Below are 21,427 nucleotides of genomic sequence, written 5' to 3'. Positions count from 1 at the left end.
GTCCTGCTCAGCCCATCCCCTGCCTGCCAGCACAGCTCAGCTTCTAATCCAAGATCCCCTTCTCTTACACTGTTTGGTGACCTGATATTGACCATTAATTGAGTTCAGGCTCAGATGACTGCTTGGAGCACTGGCTTAGAGTTTGGGCTGGGGAATAAGACGCCCAGGGACCCATGCAACAGAGGGCAAGTGCAGGCTGGCACAAGCCGGGAACAGGGGCCAGTGTGTGCTCTCCACTAGTCAAAAATTTGAGGGAAAACATCTGGCCTAATGGGAAAAAAGTGAAAGCAAGGAAAACAAGAGCTATTAATTATGTGCCACACTGACGACTAACATGAGGCCATGCGCTTGTAACTCAGCTGACTTGGGGAGCATTTGCATTTTGAGTTTCTTCACACTGTGAAAAGTCACTTATGAATATTTTTATTTATGACTTTAATTTTTTGAATGGGTATGTGTTTGTGTGGTTCTTTTTTTTCTTCTGAAGTTTTTTGGTTTTTTTTTTTTTTAGGAAGATTAGCCCTGAGCTAACTGCTGCCAATCCTCCTCTTTTTGCTGAGGAAGACTGGCCCTGAGCTAACATCCGTGCCCATCTTCCTCTGCTTTATACGTGGGACACCTACCACAGCATGGTGTGCCAAGCAGTGCCATGTCTGCTCCCGGGATCTGAACTGATGAACCCCGGGCTGTCGAAGCAGAACTTGCACACTTAACCGCTGTGCCACCAGGCTGGCCCCGTGTGGTTCTAAATTCAAAGCTATGAAAGGGTACAAAATAAGAAAATCTCCTCCCATTCTCTATCCCAGAGAGAATCCATGACTTTTATACTCTCCAGGAGATATTTGATATACGTACATGGGAATAAATGTGTGTATTTTCTCTTTTTAAAAAAAATACAAATAGTATTACACTAGATACACTTTTAGCTCTTACTTTTTCCCCTTAACATGTTAGAATTTGGCCATATCACTATATAAAGAATGCTTTTTGGGTGCTTTACAATATTCTGTTGCATGGATTGCCATTGTTTATCTAGCCATTCCCCAATTGATGGACATTTAGATTACTTCTCGTCATTACAAACAGTGTTGGAATTAATGGCATATTTCATTGGATACTGAGAGAAGCACTACTGGATAAAGGAAAAGGAGACTGATAATATAAATACCTTATAAATATATAGACTTTTGCTCTTTTCAATGTCCTCTCACTTATGTTTTGCTAAGAGTCTAATAACAAAACTTACATGGAGGTAAAGGTGATGTATTCAATTTTTTTACATGAGGAAAACCACATGGAAGAAAGGTGAAGGTGGCAGCTTTCTGTAATGAAAAGGATACTCAGACAAAAATCTGGCTGAGACAATTTTCTGTTTTTAGGGCTCTTTTAAAAATATCTGCTTCCTCACACATATGCAAAGTAAAAGAAAGAAATAGCTTATAGCATGAGGAGTACTTTTAAGTTATCAAGCGCAGATTGGAGCCAGAGTGGAAGTCACTGAGACAATAGAGAGGAGATTCTCTTTTAAGGTTGTGTGATATTGTGATTTATAATTAGAAATACATATTTGGTCTTCATCCCCTTTTCTGGCACAGAGCTCCTAAAACTCTTGGAATTTCCTAAGTGATGAGGAAGTGATGACAAGGAGTCTTCAGTTCTGTTAATAAGGTGACTTCTGGACTGCATCTAAGGCTGGGAGCTGGTTGCCAGAAGAACCAACCATGGCATTAGAGGGGTGGAACCTGCTGACCCTCTAGCTAAATACAGCTGCATGAGGGAGCCCAGGCAAAAGCAGGAGAACAACCCCCCAGCATTTCCACCCCTACTCCACAGGGGCAGAATGGGAAGCTGGAGAAACAGAAGGCCAGTTTTGTCAGGCATTATCTCCTGTTTCTCTTCATTTGTGCAAGAGCCCAGTGGAAGCTGCTTGCAGTGGCACTTCACATCTTGTTGACAACTCAGTAGGAGTTATAACAAAGCTCATTCCACCAGTGCCCACGACGATGTGGGCACATATATTATCTCTGAGCACTGGCCTCCTCTAGACACCCTGGAACATCCAGATCCTCTGAAAACTGAGTCCTGAGGTGAACACAGCTAGCTCAAAGCCCATTTACTGGTATCATACATGGGATCCCAACAAGAAGACGAGTTCCTTGAAGGAACATGGAGAGTGTGTGCTGGTATTCTATACAGATTATGTTTCCTGGTTGTAGCACTTGGTTAAAAAGAAGAAATCAAAACACAAGAGATAAACAGACAGAAAGAACTTTTTAAGCTCCATTAAATCCTTGTCAACCAGTCTTTGGGGACAAATTCTATAGCCCTTTGTGCATAAATCCTTCCAGAAAGATAAAAAATGAGATTTTGCAGTCTTTTATCTCCTTTACCCCCTATTTTCTTGAAATATTCACTAACTCTTCATATCTTAAATAGAAAAGTCAAGCCAACCAGATTTTATTTATAGAACAAATCAGCAGTGTTCCCTGAAAATAGGCACCTGTGTGTTCCAAAGACACTACTGACATTTTCTTGGCAATCTACAGGTAAAAATTCAATATCAAAATTGGCCTGGGAACTCAAGATTACAGCTTTTTTTTTTTTTTTTTTTTAAATAAAAGCAGAAGCTAGCAAAGTTAACATGTCCAAAACGTAACTCTTGTCTCCTATCCCCCACAGCTGCTCTTGCCAGTTTTCCCTCCATAAATGGCACGACCACCTTCCCTATTTCTTGAGGAAGAATTCTAGGCATACTTTTTGAGTTTTCCTTTCACGAAAACTACATATCAATCACCAACAACTTTAATAGTTTTTTTCGCCTAAATATATTTTAAATCCATCTACTTTCCCTCAACTTCATAGCACCACTCTCTTCCACCACCATTTCTCTTTCCCAGAGCTGGCAGGCCCTGGAGAGATTACACTCCTGGAGAAGATGTTGGTTATGCAGGAGGTTATTGATCTCTCCAGGAATGCACCCTCATCCTCCTAAACCAAAACAAACCCCCAAAGCTGAGAGCTGGGCCTTAAGGGCATTTGTGGTATCACCCTGAGAGTAGGTGCCAATGACAATCCTGAGGCTTGGGGCACTGGAACCTGAACCTCCGACTTTCCTGCTGAGCCAAGATGCTCAAGGGAACTGAACTGGTTCATCGTTGGCAACAGCTACTCACCTCTCTGAAAGAAAGACTACCCAGTTTAGAACTGAGGACTCCCACAGAAAATGAGCTCACAATCAAAGATCTCTGGATACTCAAGAAAAGAGCACCGCGTATCTCAGATATTTAAAAAGATAATAAAAGAAAAAATGAAAGAGATATTGTATGTATAGCATTTAGCACAATGTCTGAAATGCAGTGGAAGCTCCATTTGGATCCAAGTTCCTCCTTGTTTCTCTGGACCAGTGCCCTTAGCATCAATTCTCCATTAAAATGCCATCCTGAGATATGCATTGATCATGGCAATTTACCTCTCTCTAGGAAGGTAGTCCACAGCTTCATGGTCCAGGGTTTACGGTAAATGACACATAGAGGTAATAGTTTCTTACCACTGCTGTATCAAATTACAAAACTTAGTGGCTTAAAGCCCTGCAAGTTTATTCTCTCGACACTTCTGGTGGTCAGAAGTCTGAAACGAGTCTTAGAAGGTAAAGTCAAGGTGCTGGCAGGGGTGTGCTCCTTCTGGAGGCTCTGGGGAGTGCATGGCTCCTTGCCTTTTCTAGCTTCTGGATGCTGCCTACATTTCTTGGCTCATGGCCTCTTCTCCATCTTCAGAGCCAGCATCTTAGCATCTTTTCTCTCTCTGCTCTTCTGCCTCCCTCTTATAAGGACCCTTGTGATTATATCAAGCCCACCTGGCTAATCTAGAATAATCTTCCAGTCTCAGGATCCTTAATTTAATCACTTCTGAAAAGTCCCTTCTGCCCCGTAAGAAGACAAATTCACAGGTTCTAAGGATGAGGATGTGGGCAACTTCGAGGGCCATTTTTCAGCCCACTGGTGAGAGCACAGATCAGCTTCCCAAGGACTCATGAAATGGTGGTGGAGATAGATGGTGGTGGCAGATGGGGTATCGAGAAGGAGAAGGCCAAATGGGAAAAAGATGAATTTCAGCCCTGGGCATGATTGGATTGGCACATTGAGGGGAGGAGGTTTGGGGAAATTACTTTCATCTTGGGCTGAGAAAGATCCAGGGATCTTGCTTTCTAAAATGCAGTCATCATTGTGTGTGTGGGCTGTGTGTGTGGTGTAGGGGAGCAAGGGAATGGGGGCGGTTGAAATGATATGATGAGCTAATAGTTCCATTACTAACCTAAAGAGTATTGTTCTTTGGATATTTTTCAACTGACTGTGGTTGATATAGCAGAAAGGAGTGGATTTTTCTACACTGTTATCTCATCTGGTGATCTTACTGAATTTTCTAAGTTCTAACTGGTCATCCATTGATTCTATCAGCTTTTCTAAGCAGACAATATATTATATATTATTTTGAAGAAAATATCAGTGCTGATGTCAATAATGCATACATGAGATGAAGTGTTTAAAAATAACTAAAATTGTGTGTTTGGGCAAAATGATTACCAAAAAAGTCATTTATGTGCACTGTCCACCTTTAATTTTCCACAATAGCATGAAGGTGAGTCAGAGAGATGTGGATGTCAGTTTTATTTTTGAAGGGCTGTTAGGTCTACACAGATTTGCTTAGTCATCGTGATTGGTGTTTTGCGGCTTGTCAATCCACTCACAATTGAAGGAAAAAGTGAAGGGAACATTTTTCCTTCTCAACACTTTGCTTCTGGTAGCCCTTTGTTGCTGTTACTACTAACGACAGAAACTCTAGTTTCTTGATAGTTACTTTTAAAACTACCCTTTGCCTGCATGGTTCCATGGCCCTGGTGGAGTGCCACGCATGGGAGCCCAGCACAACAGATATTTCTGTTCACGCCAGTGATGAGTGCAGTTGAGTGTTCTGTCTGCTAATCATTTAAGAAGTGTCGATTTACATATTTTCAAGGCATGTCTGTGAAGATGTAACTCCTTTAACTAAAAACCCATCTCAATCTTTCTTCTAAAGGGCCAGCGCTAACGGAGTGACTTGCCCACACTCTGAGCTCCTCCTGCCTCCAAATGAACCCAGGATTGTTCTCCTCCTGCCTCCAATATGTCGGTTAATATTGCCACCATCATCGAGGGCAGGGTCTAAGCCCACGGACTCAGAGTCACTCCTTTCTCCCTCCCTTTCCTTAGGCTCCCTCACACAAAGCCATCAATTCTACCTCCACAACGTCTCTGTATTCTTTCCTTTTCCTTGCCATTGCCTCTCACCTGTTGGTATAAGATCACATCCTCCCTGGCGTCGCTGCCTGAGGCTCTGTCCCCTCCAATCCATCAAGTCCTACTGCGGGAATGACAGCCCTGAAGCCCACTCTCAATCAGCTCCCTCCTGGTCCATTAACTTTCGACAGCTTCCCGCTGCTTTGCGGAAAATGCAAATACCCCTGCCTGGGATTCACAGCCTCAAATCTGCTTTTCCAGTCCTGAGTATGTTTCTTGTTCCCTTTATATTGTTTTATGTTTCAGTGAAACAGGTCTATACGTGATCCCCAAATTTACTCTGAGTCTCTCTCTCTCTCCCACTTCAGGCTTTGCCGTGTGTGTTGCTCTTTCCTGTGAAACGCCCTGCTTCCCATCCCACATGCTCATATCCATTTGTGAAAAGCAAACTTATTATTCAAAGTGCATCTCAGATGATAAGTATTTCCTTAATGAGGTCATTCTTGAAATTCATCCTCTCCCAAGTTGGAGAGATCTCTACGTTGCCGTGAAATTTGTTTTGTATGTTTCTTAGAACACTCCTCATATTCAAACCTTGGTTATATTTATGTGTATACTTGTCTCTCCACTAATTGATAAGATCCTTGGAATCTTTCTTTATCCTTAGGAGATACTCAATAACTATCTATTAAACGTTGGGATGGATAAACAAGTGAATTGAGTTTGTTAATTTATTTCTGTGGGCATTTGTGACGCTATGAACAAGGAATGTGAGCCCACCAGAAAAAGATCCACCTGGAACTAGGATAACAGAATTTTCAGTCAAGTAAGACTGTTGTAATACACGCTAAGCCATGAAACATCGCATCTCTGGAAAGCATGCCAGAGTATTAGGACACCATTTTCAGGAAAGAGATGCTGTCTTTTTACCTAAGACTTGGGCTAATCTTAGTACCAGAAACCTGAAACCTCCTAACTGGAGGATAAATAAGTTTCAAGTTTTAATAGATCATAAACTGTGACCGAGCTGAGAGTATCGAATTAGCTCTAGCATTAGCCACTCTGCAGTGCCAGCCCAGGGGCATGCGGAGCCAGAGCGGCTGGAGAAGGCTGGGGTGGGGGTGGTGCTCAACTTCTGGCCACAGTACTTGTAGCAACAGCTGCCTCTTGGCTCTGAAGGCAGCCCTCTGGCCTCCCGCTGAGGCCAGGAGACGGAGGAGAAAAGCTCCCACAGCTAAGCCATCCAAGATGAGGTGGGGAGGGGCATGGACAGACGGGGTAGGGGCTTAAGAAGAGGACTCTGGCCTCGGAGGGCAGCTGAGCTGTGTGAAGCAGGAGGGTTAGCTAGATCGCCATCAGCCTATAAAGGGTGAGGATGCCCAAATTGAGTCAGAATGACTGCTGGAGAGACTATGTTACATGAGTTATGAGAAAGAATAGCTTCTATGTTCCAGAAACACAGGATTATCTGGGGAGTAAACTTACAGGCGCCTCATTTCGAGCGACATGAAAAAATCAGAGGCACATAAATCTAGAAGGAGACAGCTTCAGCTCCTCCATAATGGATGATGAAAGGGGAGATGAAATGATTCTGAAACTTTGCCTGACCGGATAAACCCCTATGACTTAAGAAAGTGAACGCTGCTTGGCTGCCCGCAGCCTCCCTAATATTATTAAGGTAGAAGGAATTTCTCACATTACAGGCCGGGGAAACCAAATATGGTCTTCGTGCCATGGTGTTCTGCACCCGTCTGAGCACAGGGTCTTTACTGTAAGGTCAGCAAGCAGAAGACTTGATAAATCACTTAGTAGACTTTGCTTGTGTTTTACTCTAAATAAATTTATAAAGAGTTGATCCACTTTTAATATTTTAAAAATATTCTCCTTTTTGCCTTCAGTATAGACTGGACTTGTTAATTTTCTTTTAAGGTCATGGAGAACAACTGTGGCCGTAATGTCTGAGTACACAGATGAAGAGAACACAAGAAATTGGGAAAGATGACAATCTGCTTGCACACCCGTGACCCCTCTGCTGGCCAATGCCCTGCTGGCAAGATTCAACCAGTGGAAAAACCAAGGCCTGGGGACCTCCAAAATACGAAGTCTTAAGAACACACGGGTGTGGGCATCAGTGTTTACAGAACCAGGCAGAAGGCAGTGGCTCCTAGGCAGTGGCTTGATGTTCTAGTCTGGGGTGAGGAACTCAGAACCCTTGGTTCCATGAGTGGGTACAACCACATAAGCCCAGAAGATCCCCCTTGGTCTTTGGAGAAAATTCGCCTGTGCTAGTTTCCAGTGTGCAGCCTGCTTCTTGCCCGTCAGCTCTAGCAGCTGTGGGGAGCAGCTGCAGTTTTGAGCAGAATTTGTTAACCCACACAGTTGAGGAGGGGAGCGGCCCATCGTGCCCTTTCTCATCTGGAACATAAAGAGGTCACCTTTTCAGACTCTTTGCTCACCAATAGCCAACAGTGCGTGAAAAGATGCTCTATATGACCATTGTGTAGGAAAATGAGAATGAAAACAATAAGAAACCATAGCGATGGGGCCAAAATTCAGTATTGATAATACTCCTTATGGGAACCTAAAGTCCTACAATGATTAGGTTTATAGTACTTATTTGAATGACGAATAGACATAGAGTTGGACCGCAAAGTATCATTTTTAAACCTCCACACTACTGAACAATTAGTGAGAGCAATTTGAAATATATGTGTAGGGACGCTCATTGATTAAGAGTTTGTACGAGCCTGCATTTCAAAATAACTTAAAGGGGGTGGGCGAAATAATGATACTAGGTAACTGTGTTTGTGGTATTTTAAGTGTAAAAAGTGAATTTCAGAGCAACAGAAGAATACGATCCTGATTTTGTACATAAAATCTTTTTCTGTTTATTCACGCTTATGCATTCAGCAAAGAGTGAGTGGAAAGAGAAACACTAACTGGGCAGCGTTTGTCGCCTTGAAGGGACTGTGATTAGAAGGGTGGAGAGATGAGAGACTTAACTTTTACTTGATTTACATCTGTGTTGTTTGAAGGTTACAATGAACATACATTATTTTTGTGATAAAATTATTTAAGGATGTTTTCTTAAAAATCTCATATTTAAAAATTCATAAGAAGAACAAGACCGATTTCTGCAGATGCTGTGTGTCCATAGACACATCACATCAGTACAGCTGTGTGTTTTCTTTGGAATACTATTTATCACCTTATAAAACGGGAAATCTCCTAACCAGATGAACACATGAAGTTATTTTATTTCATCAATCTACTTGACGATTATACTCCTATGTGGGAAAAAATATTCTTGTTTGAAAAAACCCTAAGGAAAAAAAAATCCTTCTCAACCCCATGGCATAAGAGGTGAAAATATTCATATCAAGTGATTGGAAAAACAAGAGGCCATAAGCTCTGAAGAACAAGATCTTTGCTTCATGGCTCCTTTAAGCCAGTGGCTCTCAAATCGTAGCATGCAGCAGAATCACTCAGAGAGTTGACTAAAACATGAATTACCTCAACTTCAGAGTTTCTGCTTCAGTAGGTCTAGGCTGAAAGCTGAGGATTTGCATTTCTGAGAAGTCCCCAAGTGCTTTAAAAACATTCCTTATATATTCTTTGTCAGAAATGGCTGAGATTTCCAGAAGCAAGAATAGAAATAAAGGCAAGATATACGCAAACAGTATATGATAATGGGGTGGGGAATAGGTATTACGCAGTTTAAGGAAAAGCAAGACTACCAGTAAGCTGTCTGTTACACTACATATGCTGTGATACTATTTTGTATGTTACATAAAACAAACATATTGAACAAATCAAAAGGATGTAAGCATAATAGAAATTATTTATATGTTATCGAGACATTTGTTTTCTCTTCATTGCTTATAAGAGAATATTAACTGTACTGTTTTCCACCTAGTTACTCACATTAAAAAAAACACACACAGAGTGTTAGAAGAAAAGAGAGGGCAGAATATTTGTGAACTTTGTTTGTAATTAAAAAAAAAATCCCATCTGTCTTCAGTTGCAGTACATAATTGCTTTAAGTATATAGAAGTATTTTTTTTCCCATTTTCTTTGTATAGAACAAACACAAAGACCTTTTTGATGATTGTGTTTCATTGTAATTGAGGCAGTTGAAATGAACAGTTTGCTCTTTTGGGTTTCCCTATAATTTTTTCAAGACTGACCTTTCATCTTTCTTAAAATTGAACTGTTTTGGAAAAAGAGAAACATGTTAAAAATAAACTCCAGATAAATACAACTTTCTAATATTTTGAGGAGCAGAACCCCATTCCTAAGGTGGTCCAAGAATGAGGCATTGAAGGCAAGAGGCTCCAGGCTTGTCTCCATCGTGTCAATCTTACCACATTCCCAACGAGGTCCTCCCTCCCAGAAACTAACTCAGACTTTCTCCTTGGACCAGTACCAAGCCTCTGGATAGAGCTTCAAGGGGAGGGTTTTCGGGTCATGGATTTTCTCCAGGGAGGCTCTGAAAATGCTTCCCTTGCAGTTTGAGTTTGAAGGCTGCAGCTCAGTGGCAGATGAGGACACCGAAGAACATGTTCCAGCAAGGAGCCACTGCTCTTCTCCTCTCAGAGCCTTGTATTCTGATCTCTGGGCTCCTCCCTCCAAGGTTCTCTCTCATTCCAATTAAATTGTACATCATAGTTGCATGGCCATCTCAGACAGTGCTTTAAAAAAACATGTTAGCTTTGTAAAAGCTCTCACTCACTTTGGGGAAACCAGAGGTCAAGGCTGCAGTTGGTCGACAGATCTGTGGAATGAGTTTGCCCTCCTGCCTCCTTGTTTATGGCCATTTCATCCTGGTATTCTCTCTTTTCTGAGTTCACGGGCCCCTGCTGTTTCCTCTTGGCTACCCCACCTCGGAGACCACCTGGGGTTGCTCTTAGGATACATCTCTCCAGCTTCCAGTCCCGAATCCAGATATTCCTAACCTCGGCTAGTGAACCATCTTGAAACAAATTTACATCAGTGTGTTAACGGCAGAAACGGTTTACTACGTTAACCTCTTCCAGGCATGTCTGTTTTTCATATGGTGGTTTTAAACTCAAAAGGCATAGGTAAAGGAATACATTCCAACAATGGAATGTCATGGGCTACAACAGGCCAGCAAAGGAGAGACTTTTGCCCAGAGTAGCTTCCCAGGGTCCTCAAATCGTAGGCACTCCAACTTGAGATGCTGCAAGAGTTCTAGTTAATTGAAAACAAGTGAACAATGTTCTTTTTAAAAAGGATGCTCTGTCTCTAGCAGAAGGGCACCCCGGCCCTGTGACAGACTGATCCCAATGTCCTCCGTTCATCTCCCACCCCTGTTGCTCTTGTGAGTATATTTTTTGTTGACTGGAAGTTATCTTTCCTTACTGTCAAGAAATTGATATAGTCTTAAACCTGTCCATAGAGAGCGAGGTTACAGTTCAAGAAGTAGCCTACTTTGTGTGAACAACCAAGTTAAGGTCTCTGCGTTTTGGTTGCATGGAGGTCCAGGTGTCCATTTCCTTGGAAATAAAATGTCACTGACTCTTTGGAATGAGTCTGGGAACTGAAAGGGAAGGGAGCTGAGCCCAGTGCCTGTGGAGCTGAATCACCTCCTTAAGGGCTATATGGTATGGAAAAGGGGTAAAGACTATTCTAGAGAACCAGGGGTGGTTGTATGTAAACTCTGCAATTTACAAGCCCATCAGGCTTTATGCTTCTTGTGTTTCCTGTTTATTTATATTGTTTTTCCTTCTGTTTGAAAGGCCCCGCCTAGCTCAGCTCTGCAAGGGGACTCAACGGAAGTGGGCTTTGTTCAAACTCCGTTCAGATTTCTCAGGATGAGAATCACAGTGACGGTGGGTAGAACAGAAGAGTGGGAATCAGAGGAAACCCACTCAAAGGACTTTGGACTTAGAAATTTTCTTTTTAGAACCAAAACCTTAGAAGTGCTTAAAAAATTTTTTTTCTATTTTATTTTAATTTTTTAAATAAGGGAAATGAGATCCTTATGGTCACCTTGGATGATTTTGATGTAGTTGGGGAGTGAAACATCCTACCTCATTTCTGTAAGCATGGAACTCAGTAAACATTTGTCCACCTGACTTGGCTTGCTTATGAAAGTAAGATGCTTTTTATTTATACACACTAAATGGAAAGTAACTTCAAATTTCTAAAAATGATAAGCACTGTCTCTACAATATACGTATGTACAGATACACAATTTTTTATTTATGTCTTGAGTTTTCTTCCTTTTCTTGGTCAATATTTATTTATTGTCTTTTTTCAGGAATTATTTTATCCCTCCTGTATAAAGATGCACAATATCAAATTTCATTTTGTTAGATCAAGACAGAAAAATAGGTTAAGGGATAAATGACATATACAAATAAAAGACTTTGTTGTGCTTAAATGGATCTTAGAGGTGTTAAATTTATGTTTTCACACTATTGTGAATACTTTGGGAATTTTTAAATTGTTCACATAATTCTGTCATCTTTGGTTGTCTGCCTATAACATGTAAGATCTCAACCGAGTGTGACCCCCTAATGACTCTCTGAATAGCCTCCAGCTATGATGCCTTTACCACCATCTTTAGGATTGGTCCACGGGCTCTGGATCACCCCTGTGTGCAGGGAGAGGGACTTTAAATAAGGGAGATTAAATAATCCTGCCAGTTCCAATGACATTTAGAGCTGATTCTGTGGCTTAGTCCTGATAACTGGGGTTCTATCTTACCTAAGACCTGAACCTATATCACAATTTATGTAAAGATCACTATTTTTTCCCCCTAAACTTAACCCTCTGACTTGATAATTAGTCTGGTGCCCCAGGCCTTCTAGGTCGGTCACTCTTAATTCTCTTTTGATCATGCTCTCCTTTGAGGTTCTCACAAAAGATATCTGTTTTCCTTGAAAGTGCATATATTCTCAGACCCACACACACAAAACAATTTCAGATACAGTTACAGGGTTTTTACGAACCCCAAGGCCCACCTAGGAATGGGATCCTGGCACGTTTCAGGCTTTAACATCACATGCAGTATGCCTAAGCAGAAATCAGCCAGCTGAGGCAGTGCCCCAAAACACGCGCCATGGATCCCGCCTTGCCGTATGGGGCACTGGAATCTTGTCAGCAAGAGCCAGGCAGAGTCCACCCAGCACAAATATTTGTCTAAAGCGATACCCAGAGAGTTTCCTTGATTTAGAACTTTATGAGAAGAGTAAAATCATTTGCTGAGCAGGAGTGAGCCTTCGAGAAAAAGAACAATAAAGATTTTTATTATATTGATAAGAAGTTGATTGCACACTGTGAATTCCAGAGCTGCAAGGTTCTGACAGGGACTTTTGGTTCTTCTGCACTACGCAATGTTTAAACTCCTGTGTTTACAGTGGCTCAAAGAAATGTGGCCTGTGTTCTTCAGATTATTTTAAGCTCAACTGGCAAACGTTTATTAAACACCACCTGTGTATCAAACCCCAAGACAGGTTTTGTAGATAAAACTATGAGTGAGGAGCTCAAAATATAGTACAGGAGAAAGATGTGCAACTAAATAGTAATAAAAGGTACCGCTACTTTCTACACGTAGACACCAGGTCAAGGGTTTCACATGTGATTTCACCAAATCTTCAAAACCATGCTAGATGCAGGCTTATTATCCTCACTTCACAAATGAGGAAACAGAAAGCACAGAGAAATTGAGTAAATTGGCCTTGTACCATGGTGGAGCTGAAAGCCTGGGGGAGACTCAAGTTTTGGGGGCCCTCTTTTAAAAAAATATACTTCAAACCCATTAAACGACTATTAGAAAAAATAAAGCAAAACAAAAACAGAATATAACAAGTGTTGGGAAGGATGTGGAGAAATTGGAACCCTTGCTCGTTGCTTGTGGGAATGTAAGATGGTGTGGCCTATGTGGAACATGGTACGGTGGTTCCTCAAAAAATTAAACGTAGAACTACCATATGGTCCAGCAATTCCACATCTGAGAATATACCTAAAAGAATTGAAAGCAAGGACGTGAATAGATGTTTGTATACCTGTGTTTGTAGAAGCATTCTTCACAATAGCCAAAGGGAAGAAACGACCCAAGTGTCCATTGACAGATGAATGGATAAACAAAATGTGGTATATACACACAACAGAAGACTATACATCTTAAAAAGAAATGAGACCTGCTCTAACATGGATGACCCTTGAAGACTATGTTAAGTGAAATAAGCCAGACATGAAAGGACACAAGGATAAAACAAATATGATTCCATTTATATGAGGCACCCAGAATAGTCAAATTCATACAGACAGAAAGCACAATAGCGGTTACCAGGGCCTGAGGGAGGGGGCGTTGGGGAGTTAGTGTTTAATGGGTACGGAGTTTCAGTTTGGGAAGGTGAGAAATGTCTGGGGATGGACACAGTGGTGGTGGTTACACAACAATGTGAATGTACTTAACGCCTCAGAACTGTTCACCCAAAATGGTTAAAATGGTAAATTTAATTTTACCATGAAAAAGAATACAAAATTAATGATAAAAATTAGTCGTGAAGGTAAATATCTATTTAGGACAAACAAAGAAATCATAACAAATTAAACCTTTAAAAAGGTTGATAATTATCAAAAACATCACAAAATCTGGAAAAAGATACAATATTTTATTTTAATGAACTGCCTGATACAATTCTATAACTTTTCCCTAAATTTTAGTTTCATAATCTTTGATTTCCTTTTTCTGTGACGCAAAGTTTATATCATATTCTATGGAGAGAAGACAAAGATAATTCAGTCTTATGGTGTGGTTGATTAAAATTTGTGTTTTTGTTATATTGGGATGCATAAAACCTCACACACATTTAAAGTACTGCTTCAGGTTTTTGCCTTAAAAGCACAGGATTCTGATAAATTTAATTTTGTAATATTTCCATCAGAAACATTAAAATTACGATATGGTTTTCGTTGCATATAAGGCATTATTAAATATATTCCTGAGAGGAGAGAATTTGCATCTTGACTAGGATGAGAACCAAATTCTCTGCCTATAATTTTATATATTTGATGATTAAAATTTTTTCAACAAATTTTCCCTGTCTCTGCACATTTGACCGTTTCTCTCCAACAGCCTACAAATTCCTGAAGCTCAGTGTCATTAGGACTCTTTCGCATTTTGGTAAGATTTTGCTCCCAGGATATTTGCTTTGGCGTAGCGAGGGCTACCCAGAATGTCTGGCAATAAATTATCAATATACAGAAATAAGTGTGAACCACATAAATATATCCCATTAAACCCAAACTAAAATTCAGCTTCCTCTTATCTGGGTCTCAGAACGCCTGCAGCCTCTCTAACACCATCTGACGCAGGAACCGTGATGGCGGGAAGTCTGAGTAAAATGACAATGGGCTTGATGAATTGTGGTTAAATACTTTTTGCAGACTTTATATAAACATCTGACTACCTGGACGCATTTCTAAGGCCCTCTGGGACCTCGGAAGTGGGTGGGACAAGTAGAGGGTCCTGAAGCTTGAGCATCATCATTTTCACGTTAATGCCACCTCTGCCTAAGTCTGTCTGACTGACATTTTTGCTTCTCAACACTATATTGTTGCAACTCAGACAATTATAAAGCACTGAGGTAAAGACAACGAGAGAAACCCAAGTAGATTTTAAAGACACTCCAACGAAGGACAACTGAAATAACCTGGGCGAAGGAAGGCTTCAGAGTGAAGAATTCCCCCGGCTCATGCTGGCCTGTACTAGGAAAGCATCGTCTTGTTTCAAGCCTTTTACTTCCACTTTCAGAAAATTAGCAGTGCCAGCTCTTCCCCACTGAGCATATCTAATTCCACATCCTGCCCAATGATGCCGTAAAAGAAGATGTCTTCTTTTTTTTTTTTTGAAAAAGAATAACGAGTAGAACACGTTTACAACAAATGGAAAGATTAAAACAAATGTTGGCATAACAGAACCAAAGAATAAAACAGGTAAAAACATTCCAGAAGAAGAGCTGCATGCTCTAAATGAATTTATGTCTCTTCAAGGGGACTAAGACCCGCGATATTGAGGGAACGTTCAGATAAGATGGATGACCTGCAGCCAGGAACGCTGAGGTCCAGTGGAGACATGCAGGATGATTGTATCCTGGCACATGCTAGCCCAAATTTCAAAAATAGAACGGTGGATGTAGGTCAGCTATAGATCATGAGCTTGATGCAAATCTGGGTATGTTCTAAAATAAGTATCAAATAGTTGGGGTTATTAACCATGTAGGGAATCGTCAATAAAGTGACCATAGGATTGTCAATAATGAACCAGATATGTCAACTATAAAGAGCATGCTGACCGCAATTATGCAATGAAGAGATGAGCTAAATTTAGTCAAGCGATGAAGAATGTTAGCCTGTAGTGGGAATATCAACTACCAAATCAGACAATTAAAAGTTGTAAAAGAGATCCACTTTGAAATTGGGCGAAGATACACATAATGTACCAGGTTGCATGAAATGGTGTGAGCTGAAAAAGTTCTGTTGCCTCAAGGAGACACCCCACATGTTGACCTTTGGCTCACGTGGAGTCACCCCCTCCATGTGTAGGACCGAACTAGGTCCCTGCTCCTCTCTCAAATTCTTGAATTGACTCTTCAGCTTTGATCCTGATCCTCTGATACAGTATCCTCAGCCCAGGGAGATCTTAAGTCTCTTCTCTTTATTTTAGTAAGTGACTTTGCAATACTAGGAGAAGAGAGAAGTAACTATAGGACTGTTGAAGTTAATCAAACCCACAGTATTAACACATTTGTATTGAATTTAGGAGTTAATTACTTAATCATTAGAATAATCTATAAAATATTATTTTTAAGATGCTTGAAACACAATAGAACCTGACATTTTATAAAATTAGATATATGAACCATTTAATTTTAAAGGTATGAGAGAATTTTCTTAAGTTTGCACTCAGCTTCTGAATGTTTAAGAGAATGTAATTTATTAATGCATACATTTGATTGATTACTTTTACCGGCGTTGCTTTAATTATTAGAAAAGCTCCTGTGGTCTTTTTTTAAAGGAACTTTTTTTTTTTAAAGATTGGCACCTGAGCTAACATCTGTTGCCAATCTTTTTTTTTTCCTTCTCCCCAAAGACCCCCAGTACATAGTTGCATATTCTAGTTGTAGGTCCTTCTGGTTGTGCCGTGTGGGACAATGCCTCAGCATGGCCTGATGAGCAGGCTATGTCTGCACCCAGGATCCAAACGGGGGGAACCTGGGCTGCAGAAGCGGAGCGTGTGAACTTAACCACTCGGCTACGGGGCCAGCCCCAACAGCCCCCTTCTTTTTAACTTGACAAGTGTGTAAAAGATTAACAGGTCAGGCATTTGAAACGTCTGAGAGATTCAGATAGACTAAATTTATAACTGATATAGTTTAAAATATTTAAAGGAACTTAACTAATCAAGGCTATCGATTCCACTAATTGTTTAGGGGAATTAACATTGAATTGAATATTCGTAAAGTAATAAGTGTAAATAATAATTTCTATTTTTTACCTAAATTTTCAGATTTACAAAGATTTGTTTGTTAAATATAAAAAGCTTTGGGAAAACTAGTTTTTAAGCTTTGCAGCTTTAATACATTGAATAGTAATTAAGACCTAGGTAGAACTAGGTTTTATAAGATTCAAAGATCCCTTTCGTGGTGGAAAGGCAGAACTTTTTGCTACTTACCGCTCCAAATGCGAGAAGGCTGCCACGCGGGGCCCGCAGGGGTTACACCTGAGCACAGGTAACAAGGAGCCGGAGCTGTGGGGGCAACCGAGGGACGGCAGGCAGGCTGGGCCTGGCTAGGTTTCCCCAGCTCCCCGTGGATTGGCTAATTTTAATAATTTTGGCGGGCCCTGGGGCATGGGGTTGCCCCTACTTGTCTGGTGCCTGGCCTGGTGGAGATTAGGATGGGTAAATAGCGGCCCCAGAGTGTGTGAGCCTGATTAAGAAAGTGGTTGAGGTGTGAACTTAATCAGCTCCTCAAGAAGGGGAACTGGCCAGCCTCTAGCCAGGGCCTCAAAACTAAGTCAAGACAGCATGGTAAATTTAAACAAATTTAAATTATATATATATATATATAGTTTTTTTAGTCAAGACATTATATATATATATTTATAAAAATATAAATAGGGGCTGGCCCCGTGGCCGAGTGGTTAAGTTTGCGTGCTCCGCTGCGGCAGCCCAGGGTTTCACTGGTTCGGATCTTGGCGCGGACATGGCACCGCCCATCAGGCCACATTGAGGCAGAGTCCCACATACTACAACCAGAAGGACCTGCAACTAAGATATACAACTATGTACGAGGGGGGATTTGGGGAGATAAAGCAGAAAAAAAAAAGATTGGCCACAGTTGTTAGCTCAGGTGCCAATCTTAAAAATAAATAAATAAATAAATATAAATAAAGTGTATATATATAGTTTTATAGTCAAGACATTAAGGGGTCCACTGACATGTATACATATCTGTATCTGTATATGCATATCAGTGGACCCCTTAATGTCTCAACATCACTTTTGGGATATTTGAGTGGCTTGAATAGCAGAGGAGACCTCTAGAAAGTAGGCCATAAGTTGCCTTAAACAGCATGGAAAATATTTTGTTATGACCATAAAAAGGAAGAAACTAAGCAAAAGCATGAAAAAGCATAAAGAGTCCTGAAGGCTGGCTTGGAGCCAGGTTCCCCATTTGTTTGGTGTTAACCAAGAGAATAAATCAGTCATGGCAGAGCCTCCAGTTATATTTTGGTTGAATTATAGAGTCTGCTAAAGGCGCAAGTTATGTTTTTGATGATGATGATTTGATGGTGCAGACTTTCGGTTAGAATGGCCACTTGGTTGGTGGTGTTAACCCGCTTACAACAGGAAGCACTGATAACATCACAAACACCTGTGGATAGTCAGTGCATGAGAGGCCGCTTCAGTCAGCAGGTGCATGTTGGATGTCTGTGCAGATACTCAAGGGGTTGGCGCAATGGATTTGCGTTTTACTTGCCTTGTAGTCTTTTGGAGTGCCTGAAGGGTAGGCACTCTTAGGACAGGAGAGACCGAGGGGGACATGAGGATGCTGAAAAATGAGGAGGGGAAGAGGAGGAAAGGGGATGGATGGTGTGAGTATTGGAAGGCCAGCAGAATTCTCCTGTTATAGCTCAGAGAGTGCACAGTGTGGCTACTTAGGTAAAGTTACCTAGGCAGGAGAGGTGGATAGTTTTAGCTGCAGCCCGAGTCTTGGAAGCATTGTGGAGACCTTAGACTTGGTCCCGTAGGGGCTTAACGTGGTATCAGATTGAATTACTATCACGGGGGAAGAACTTAGAGTTTTACGGGTATCACAAAGCAGAGTTGGGGCATGTGGCAAGCAAACTGCAATATCTGGAAAGTCACTCCAGTCTGATGGGTCCCACCTTTTAAAACAGGACTCAACAGTATAATTAGTCACAAGAGTCTGGGTCTTCTGTGGGTGGCAAGGCTTTCCCAGCTCTGGTGTGGTTGGGACTCCTGGCAGTTGGTTGGGAGGCAGAGGTGAAGTTGTCTCCAGTGGCAAGAGCTTGGACTGGGATGATGTGATAGTGGGGTCTCCTTCCCAGATGGACACCCACTCAGGTTGATGTGGGTCATATCTTTGTGGCTCTGTAGCCTTGCAATGAGGCTGAGCACCTTGTAGAACTTGAAGTAGGGTTGGGTCCTGGAAGCTTGATTTGCAAATATCTTTTTTTAATGGTTATTCATGGTTAATTTCTTTTCTTTAATTTTTTATTGCGGTAGTGTTGGTTCATATCATTATATAAATTTCAGGTGTACATTGTTATATGTCAGTTTCTGTGTAGACTACATCATGTTCACCGTTCAGAGTCTAATTGCCACCCATCACTGTACACATGTGCCATTTTACCACTCTCCCCTCTGTAACCACCAATCCGTCCTCTGTGTCTATATGTTTGTTAATTGTTGTTGTTATTGTTTTTATCTTCCACATAAGAGTGAAATCATATGGTATTTGGTTTTCTCTAACTTATTTTTCTTAGCTTAATGCCCTCAAGGTCTATCCATGTTGTTGCAAATGGCAGGATTTCCTTCTTTTTTATGGCTGAATAACATTCCATTGTATATATGTACTGCATCTTCTTTATCCATTCACGACTTAGGTTGTTTCATGTTTTGGCTATTGTAAATATTGCTGAAATGAACAAGGGGGTGAAGATATCTCTTTGAGATAGTGATTTAATTTCTTTTGGATGTATACCCATAAGTGGGATTGCTGGATCATATGATATTTCTATTTTTATTTTTTAAGAACTACTATACTGTTTTCTATAATGGCTGCACCAATTTACATTCCCACCAACAGTGCACAAGGGTTCCCTTTTCTCCACATCCTCTCCAGGATTTGTTATCACTTGTCTTTTTGATAGTAGACATCCTAAAGGGTGTGCAGTGATATCTTATTGTAGTTTTGATTTGCATTTCCCTAATGTTAGTGAAGTTGAGCATCTTTTCATGCACCTGTTGGCCATTTGCATGTCTTCTTTGGAAAAATGTCTAAATGGTCTGTCCATTTTATAATCAGATTATTTAGGGTTTTTTTTTGCATTGAGATGTATGAATTCCTTATTTATTTTGGATATTAACTCATAATAAGACATACGGTCTGCAAATATCTTCTCCCATTTGAAGGCTGCCTTTTCATTTTGTCTATTGTTTCTTTTGCTGTGCAGAAGTTTTTAGCTTGATGTTGTCCTACTTGTTTATTTTTTCTTTCATTGCTTGCACTTTGGTGTTATATCCAAAAGATCATTTCCAAGACCAATGGCAAGGAGTTTTTCCCTGTGTGTTCTTCTAGGAGTTTCATGGTTTCAGATCTTTCATTTAAGTAATCCATTACAAGTTAATTTTTGTGAGTGTATGATAGGGGTCCATATTAACTCTTTTGTATGTGAGTATCTTGTTTTCCCTGCACTATTTGTTGAAGAGACTGTCCTTTCCTCATTGAGTATTCCCAGCTACCTCACCAAATACTAGTTGACTGTATTTGTGTGAATTATTTCTGGGCTCTTGGTTCTGTTCCATTGATCCATGTGTCTGTTTTTGATGCCAGTACCATATTGCTTTGATTACTGTAGTTTTCTAATAAGGTTTGCAATCAGAAAGTGTGATGCTTACAGCTTGTTCTTCTTTCTCAGGATTCTTAGGCTATTCAGTGTACTTTGTGATTCGGTATGAATTTTAGGGTTTTTTCTCCTATTACTATAAAATTGCCATTGGAATTTTGATAGGGATTCCATCAAATCTGTAGATGGTTTTGGGTATAATGGATGTTTTAACAATATGAATTCTTCCAACCAAGGGACACAGTATATCTTTCCATTTATTTGTGTGTTCTGCAATTTCTTTCATTAATGTCTTGTAATTTTCAGTGTACAGATATTTCATCTCTTTGTTTAATTCCTATGTTATTATTTTTGATGCTGTCGTAAAGGGGATTGTTTTCTTTATTTCTTTTTCAGACGGTTTAGTTGTTAACGTATAAAAGGGCAACTGATTTTTGTATGTGTTGCTTTATATCCTGAAACTTTACTGAATTTGTTTATTAGTTTTAATAGATTTTTGGTGGAGTTGGGAATTTTCTATACGTATGAGATTATATCATCTGCAAAGAGAGACAATTTTACTTCTTCCTTTCTGATTTGTATGCCTTTTATTTCTTTTTCTTGCCTAATTGCTCTGGCGAGGACTTCCAGTACTATGTTGAATAGGAGTGGTGGGAAGGAACAAGCTTCTATTTTTCCTGATCTTAGTAGGAAAGCTTTTAACCTTTCACCACTAGTGTGTTGTTAGCTGTGGGTTTGTCATATATGGCCTTTCTTATATTTAGGTATGTTCCTTCTGTACTCATTTTTTTTGAGAGTTTTTATGATGAAAGGATGTTGAATCTCATCAAATGATTTTTCTGCATCTATTGAGAGTATCATAAGATTTTTACCTTTTCTTCTATTAATGTGGTGTATCACACATTGGTTTGCATACGTTGAATCACCTTTCCATCCAAAAGATAAATCCCACTTGATCATGGTGTATAATATTTTTAGTGTGCTATTGAATTAGTTTTGCTAGTATTTTGTTGAGAATTTCTGTA

The 21,427-nt window shown here is 40.4% G+C and overlaps 1 protein-coding gene across 2 annotated transcripts in view; it reads right to left on the bottom strand.

Moving 5' to 3' along the window:
- LOC103566708 (carbonic anhydrase 1) overlaps window positions 1–21,427 on the bottom strand; it is a 105,282-nt gene that overhangs the window by 20,979 nt on the left and 62,876 nt on the right. The window contains exon 1 of one of the 2 annotated variants that reach the window (XM_070631382.1): window positions 16,981–17,179. The exons of the other annotated variant lie outside the window; for it this stretch is intronic. The gene's annotated coding sequence lies outside the window, so the exon portion shown is untranslated. Of the gene's footprint in view, window positions 1–16,980; window positions 17,180–21,427 lie in introns of those variants that run through there. 2 annotated transcript variants of the gene reach the window in all.

The sequence above is a fragment of the Equus przewalskii genome, chromosome 8 (assembly GCF_037783145.1).
Source record: "Equus przewalskii isolate Varuska chromosome 8, EquPr2, whole genome shotgun sequence".
In the NCBI taxonomy this organism is placed as follows: domain Eukaryota; kingdom Metazoa; phylum Chordata; class Mammalia; order Perissodactyla; family Equidae; genus Equus; species Equus przewalskii.
The sequence above is the reverse complement of the archived record's forward strand: the minus strand, read 5'-3'. Positions and strand labels throughout refer to the sequence as shown.